Genomic DNA, 7,040 nt, shown 5'->3' with positions numbered 1-7,040 from the left:
AAAACACACAGACACAAGCAGGAACAACACAACAAGGAATTAATAAAAAACAATTACATGAATCATGAAAAACATCGGATAGAGAAACTTTAAAAACTCCAAGAGGAACAAGAGATTCAAGTTTGAGGGTCGATTTTAACTCGTTCCATTTAAAAGGTGCATAGTACCTGAAATCAGATCTACCAACATTTGTGCGCATGCAGGGGATATCTAATGTTAGGTAGTTACTGGATTGTGTACTGTAGTTAATGGATTTAAAATAGAGAAGAGATGTGAGGTAGTTTGGTAGCTTTAACAGTAGAGCTTTAAAAATAAATAACATGAGATGGATATTTCTTCTTGTCTGTAAGGAAGTCCATCCAACTGTGATACAGAGAACAATGATGAGTACGAAATGCGTCATTTGTGATAAACCATAATGCACTGTGATACACAGGGTTTAACTGCTCAAGTGTTGATGGAGCAGCATGACAATACAGAATGTCACCATAGTCCAGAACAGACATGAAGGTTGACTGCACAATAGTATTACGGCAGGAAAGAAGACAGACAGCCTTTAATTCTATACAGGAAGCCTAGTTTGGTTTTTAATTTTTGAGTCAACTGTTATGAGTCTTGAATGTTAGTCAACTGTCAAGTGTAATTCCAAGATGTTTGTAGGACTCAACCTGAGTAATACGGCTGCCATTTAAAGTTTTGATGGCAGGATATTCCGAGTCACTGGTGGAGGTAGAGAATACCATGAACTTGGTCTTTTCTGCATTTAAAACTAGTCTGTGATTAATGAGTGATTGTTGAAAATCATCAAAGGCAGACTGTAGATGACTCAGAGCCTGGGCTGGAGTGGAGCCCGAAGCATATAAAATAGTATCATCAGCAAAAAAATGGACGTTGAAGTATTGATTAGGAATAACCATATTATTTATGTATAACGTGAACAACAATGGACCGAGGATAGACCCCTGTGGCAACCCGTTTCTGATGACTAGTTGGCTTGACTGGGTACCATCAGCGACCACAGCAGTGTTTTTAGTAGCGTCTTTGCTCTGTGTAGGCTACTGCTGAAATGGTATCACAAAAAGTGTTTGTTTTTTAGCTAGACATAGTTGCGTTCCCTTCTGAGATTATACTGATAGATCTGGGAATTTCAAGTCAAAATATTATCTTTTCCTAATCATAACCCAGTGTTTGTGCCTAAATATAGCCACAACTTAACCACAACACTGCTACATAACAGTGTACAAATGTAACATAACCATGGTTTGCAGAAACATACAATATTTATTCTGGCAGTTAGGTTCATTATATTCATGGGTCACTGTGATGCTTGCCAAATGCACAGGTGTTACTTTCATTTCTACTTTTCCTGACTTAAATGTTGTTATGTAATTAGTTTTTCTGAACTTTGGTGTTGATTTGGAACATTGCAAAAATAACTTCTATCTAAATATTTCGTCTATATTTAATTATGTATCCCAATATATATTGTTATATCTTTTTTTTCAGGCTCTGTTTTTTTCACACCAGCCTGTTTGCTTCTTTTAAGCCCAGATTTGTTTGTTTCTGTGGTAACAGGTGACAGTCAGGCATGACAAAACACATTTGTAGCAGCATCCATCACCTGCCACATGTTGCTCCTGGCATCCTTTGACAGCAACTTTATGAGCTATTTTTTACATCAATCCCCAGATGTGTGTCCAAGACCATAATAACCCATCAACAACCCGTCAACAAAGATAACAGATGAGCCAAATCTGTAACTTTTTGAGCCAGTGTGTTAACAGGCAGACGCAGACAGCAGGTGAAAACATAACATACTTTGGTCTTGGTTGGAAAAAGTAACAGCTATATAGCATAACTGTCCATATATGATGATATAAACCCCCTGGAACAGAACCCAGAATGAGATCAGAGTCATATCGGGGTCTCAGACAGAACGCCAAACTCCCACATCCCCAAGAAATTCCACAGGAAGCATGTTGGTTCCTTCAGTGTTTGCTTTGATTTCACGCTTCAGTTATTGTCTATGGGGAGATCTGTTGTCTGGCTGTTACGCTGAATTCCTGCCTAATGTGGCTAAATTGGTGGCAGTTTATTGTGTGGCAAAGTTTGATCCCTAAAAATAGAGCCACAGAGTCCAAGGGCCACATACCAAAACGTGTCTTTTCATGCCATTGCTGAAGGTTTTAGTTCAGGTGTTGGCTTACATCATGTCATGTGTTAATGACCTTATTTTTCTGCTCCGTTGTTGCCAGTAAAAACTGTAATAATTAACACCAGCAATTTTTTTTTCAAACTGTCTGTGAGCTTGTATCAGAGTTAGTGAGCCAAAAAAAAAGGAAAAACCTGCATCCGTCAGTCATTTACATGCTGCCTCCCCCGCTCGCCCATTCACTGCTGCATTCCTCACATTCCTCCATTCAACAGAGGTCAGAAAAGACAGAGAGAAAAAAACGATAAAAAAAAGTAGAAGATATCCGGAACGTGGGTGGCTGGGGAAATGATCAGCAGGCCTGTGAAAACCACTATTGAGGACAAGTCCCCTCTAAACCCCTCCTAACACACACATACACACAGCCTCTCCATTACCCCATATGGCATTATGTTTGATGACAAAAGGAGGGCGAGCGAGTCAGCCCTGCAGCCGTTATGACGTATGTTTCCATGCATCACTTTCACTGGCACAAAGTTCAGCATTTGATGCCAAACACCATCTGTGATCTAGTGACAGTAATATATACATTTAGAAGAAAGAGGGGGTTGGGGAGGTTTGAGGATTTGAGGATGCAGCTCTCATGTATCAAGTACTCTGTATCGTAGTGGGCGGGTATTTAACTATCACAAACATTTCATAAGAAGCAGGAAACTAGTAGCTTCTTGGAAACTCTGCAACGTCATTCCTCAGATGCAATTTGAACTCACTGACGATGCAGCTTTGACTCAAGCCAGAGCACCAAACGTTCACTGTACAAAGTGAGTAACGTAATGATGCTGCAATTTTGTTTTTTTTTCGCTGACACTTTCACCCGCAGTGACTTAACAGTCTGAGTAAGTTGTGACTTGTTAAACTGAAGTTGAACCTGCTCATACTCTGCCCTGTTCCGGAAAATTTCCATTCAGACAATAAATTTTCCAGTGGCAAAAGAAATACAGGAAAAAATACCACCTGGATTAAAAATTTTATCAGCATTACAAGGAAACGTTTAAACTGTTGACTGACATAGTGCAAATGCATTTTCTGTAGTTTTCCTACCCAGCCTCTTCTCATTCACTGTTAGTACTTTTACCTATAAAAAGTAACACACTGCAATTCAATAACCTGAGCTAGGAGGCTGTGATAATGTGACCTATGCACTGCAGACTATCGGGAGCAAAGGAGGGAGTCAGGTGACAGTATAAAGAGCGTCCCTGTTTAAAAAAAGGTTGGAGTAAAGAATGAAGGGGCGCAGCACCAAATTCTGACCTGATATCGTCGCTTGGTCATGGACTTTCCATGTCTACATTTGACGTGCAAGGTAGCCTGTGTGCATCTGCAGTTGGTGTTCTGGGACTCCCCATCAACTGCCTTCAACATTGTGTCTTTTCAGAATACACCTTGGTTTTCAAAGGAAATGCATCACATGGGTACAACACAAACTGACATTTTTTTCCTTCTACAACAAACACACATGGTTATGTTTAGCCAGCACACACACGCTGGTGAGTTTAGGCAACAGAAGCATGTGGTTAGGTCTGGAAAAAAATAACAGGATTTAGCCTTACATCCATGCAGGAAGCCAACACTAGCTTCCAGGGTGAAAGTCAGTGGTTGTTGGACTCATCCACCAGCCCTACTCAGACTTTTCAGACTAAAACATTTTACTTTTAAAGAGTGAGAATGATCTCAGAGAGCCTCCACTATTTTTTAAACAAAGTTCAGACCCCCCTGCAACTGGGGCCCTGTGTAATCACCCCCACCCCCCCCACCCCACCCCCACCACCACCACCACCACAATACCGCTGAGTGAATGGATTAAACAAGCACAGGACTTCAACCCAGGAGTCTGGGGTTTGTGTCCTGTGTGAAACCAAAGGTCATCATTAGTTATTTCAAGTTATGTACTAACATCATTTCATCACACAATGTATCCTCATACAACATTTTGCATCTCTAATAACTTAGCACCTGACAAATATAATTATGTACTTAATGTAAAGTTACCTTAAAATAACTAAAAGTTTATTTGGTTTCACACGGTGCTGAGCATCAGTCCACTGGGAGAAAGTCCTGTGTTGTTTGGCCCATCCACTACAATAACCTTCCTTATTACACAAACTTTTGGTCTTTATGCTACTTCTGTCTTACTTCCATGAACTCACTGGTCTCATGTTTTCAGCCCTCCCTATTACTTGGGATATACACAAATGACTGGCTCATGATTACATGTGATATGTATGTATTGTGGTGCATTACTTTTTGTAGGTGCATGTCAACAGCCTGCGTCATGTCACATTGTCACATTATGTATGGCTGACTTCCAGGTAGGCGGAGCTAATAAAAACCCAAGGAGAGGTGTGTCCGAAATAATGAGAGGAATGTGTGCACCAAATTTCATGAATATCAGAGCAACTTTGCTTCAACTGAGACTCTCCATTTCTTTGGAGGCACTATGGAACCTGCCGACTACGCCTGAGCCCAATACTGCAGAGCTTTACAAGTTTCACCAGTTTTGATGTTTGTGCCAATTTTTGTAAAATTTATGCATCATAAGCCCTTTTCTATACAAAAACAATAGGTCCCTGCAAGGCGGTTAAATAGAAGAGAGGTTTCAGAGTAATAGTGCATTTTTGGGGAACACGCATAGACAGTAAAATCTGGTCTGTAGTTACCGAAAGGCTTGATAGCTGGTGCACTATCATCTGAAGCATCTGAAATCAGTCTTGAGTCAGAATATATTTTACACCAAAAATATAACAATTCTTCAATCATCAAAAAGGCCCTCGATAGAAGACCATATACAACTGTGCATTTGGATGAGCACAACCAAGAACGCTAGAAGCTCCAGTTACATTGGGCATGTGTCACACCCCATAGCTCCCATGGGGACAAAGACCGTGTCCCAGTCTTCACTGAATAGCCTTGGGTCCCTGGCACGTGCTCAGATCCTAACGATATGTGAAAAAGTGCCAAACAAGAACAGACCCCACAGACTCTCTCTCCAGTTTCTTAAAAGAAGTTTAAAATCCCCTCAGGGGCACGCAGTGGGCAGCTTCAGTTCCTGCTGTAGAGTGTTCCAGATTGAGGAGGCAGAGTAAGGGAAGGCCTTTTTACCAAATTCTGTATGGACTAAGGGGATGGAGAGAGTGATGACGCTCTGGGAACTATGACAGCACTGTTTATGTGACAGTAAAATAAATAAAATCTTCTGCAATAGTTTAATGGCACGCAACTGGAGAATTAGCTCCAGCTGTTTATCTGGATGTGTCCAACTTATTCACATAAGAGAAATGGAATCAAACCAGTTTTCTGATCATTTGGTTAAACTTTGCTACCATTCGGATAAATCCACTTCTGTGGAGTTTACAGAGATCACAGTTTCTGGATTGGAAAAAAAATGATGCCAATTCACAAAGTCTAGACAGCAATTACTTTTCTTCCTAAATGTATCTGGCAAAGCAATAAATGTAGTAATGGATAAACATATACTCAGCTGCCAGTTTATTATGTTTATTGGCAGGCTGTTTAGCTGTTAAATCAACACATTATCACTCCAACCTGTCAAATACTGGCGGTTAGTCAGTGGCCCACCACATCAACAAAGGTTTAGAAAAAAACATCGTGGTTTGGCTTTAAATAATTAGGGTTAATACATTACTACTGTGGTATGTTACACATACTAGCGCACTATGTTATCATTAAAATAACCTGTTTGACTTTTGGTTTCACGGAGTAAAGAACAAACAGCGGGCTCCTGGGTGAGGGTCCAAAGTTTGTTTGTTCCATCCACCTCCACGTCCACCCAGCCCATAGAGACTTTCTCACTCTTTATACTACAGTAGTGTCCAGGGCTGTCAACAAATGCTGACGGGTGTTTGATGAATTGGGAGTGAGACCAGGTTGATTAAATGAGAGTCTCTGGTCTGGACAGTGGGCGGTGCTTAGTTTTTGGCTCAACTGTTTCCAACTTGGCAGTTAGGTCACAGACTTTCTCATTTTACAGCAAAACAGCACACTAAAATATGTTTCTGATATACCACTGCTCAGGGCATATTATACCTCTGCAAAGAGTGTCTTTATGTGTGGGTGTCTGAAGCCAAGATCCACAGACAAAGCAGCGGTATTTGATGAGTTTTGTTCAGAAACAGCCACCACCTGGTTGTATCATAATGCCCCCAAAAGGTGCCTCTTTACATTGTTGTCTGATGCTAAAATTATTGGCAAAGCAGCGGTATTTGATGAGTTGGGAGTGAGAATGGGCTGTAAATGCATACAGTGGGCTTTTTTTTAAGTAAACTTAGAATTGTTTGTTTAGGTTTACTTCCTTAGGTTTATGCAACAAAAGCATGTGGTTGGTTTAGAAGAAAAAAAAATCAGGGTTTGGCTTAAAATAAGTAGGGTTGTTACTAATGTAATGTCATGTCACGTGACATCCACTATCTAAAATACGTTACTACGTTTTTATTGAAATGACCCCACTGACTTTTGGTTTTACACAGGAGATGGACAGTTGGCTCCCAGGTAAAAGTCAAGTGTTTGTTCTGTCCACCTGCCCTCCCATCCCCCAACAGAGATTTTCTAGCACTTTATATTATGCTAGTTGCCGGTGGCAACTTAATTTTCTAGGTTTACTGCCTGTTTAGTCAACAAAAGAACATGGTTATGTTTGGAAAAAACATAATAGTTTGGTTTCAAATATTTATGTTTCTTACTAACATAATATAATGTCACGTGACATATGTCACTAGCATAGTATGCTAAACATATTAGCACACTATGCTGTTATTACAACATCGTTGATTGTTGGGAGTGACACTGGGTTTGTTAAATGAGAATTTTTGGC

This window comes from Epinephelus fuscoguttatus, linkage group LG17 (assembly GCF_011397635.1).
Source record: "Epinephelus fuscoguttatus linkage group LG17, E.fuscoguttatus.final_Chr_v1".
Taxonomy (NCBI): domain Eukaryota; kingdom Metazoa; phylum Chordata; class Actinopteri; order Perciformes; family Serranidae; genus Epinephelus; species Epinephelus fuscoguttatus.
The sequence above is the reverse complement of the archived record's forward strand: the minus strand, read 5'-3'. Positions refer to the sequence as shown.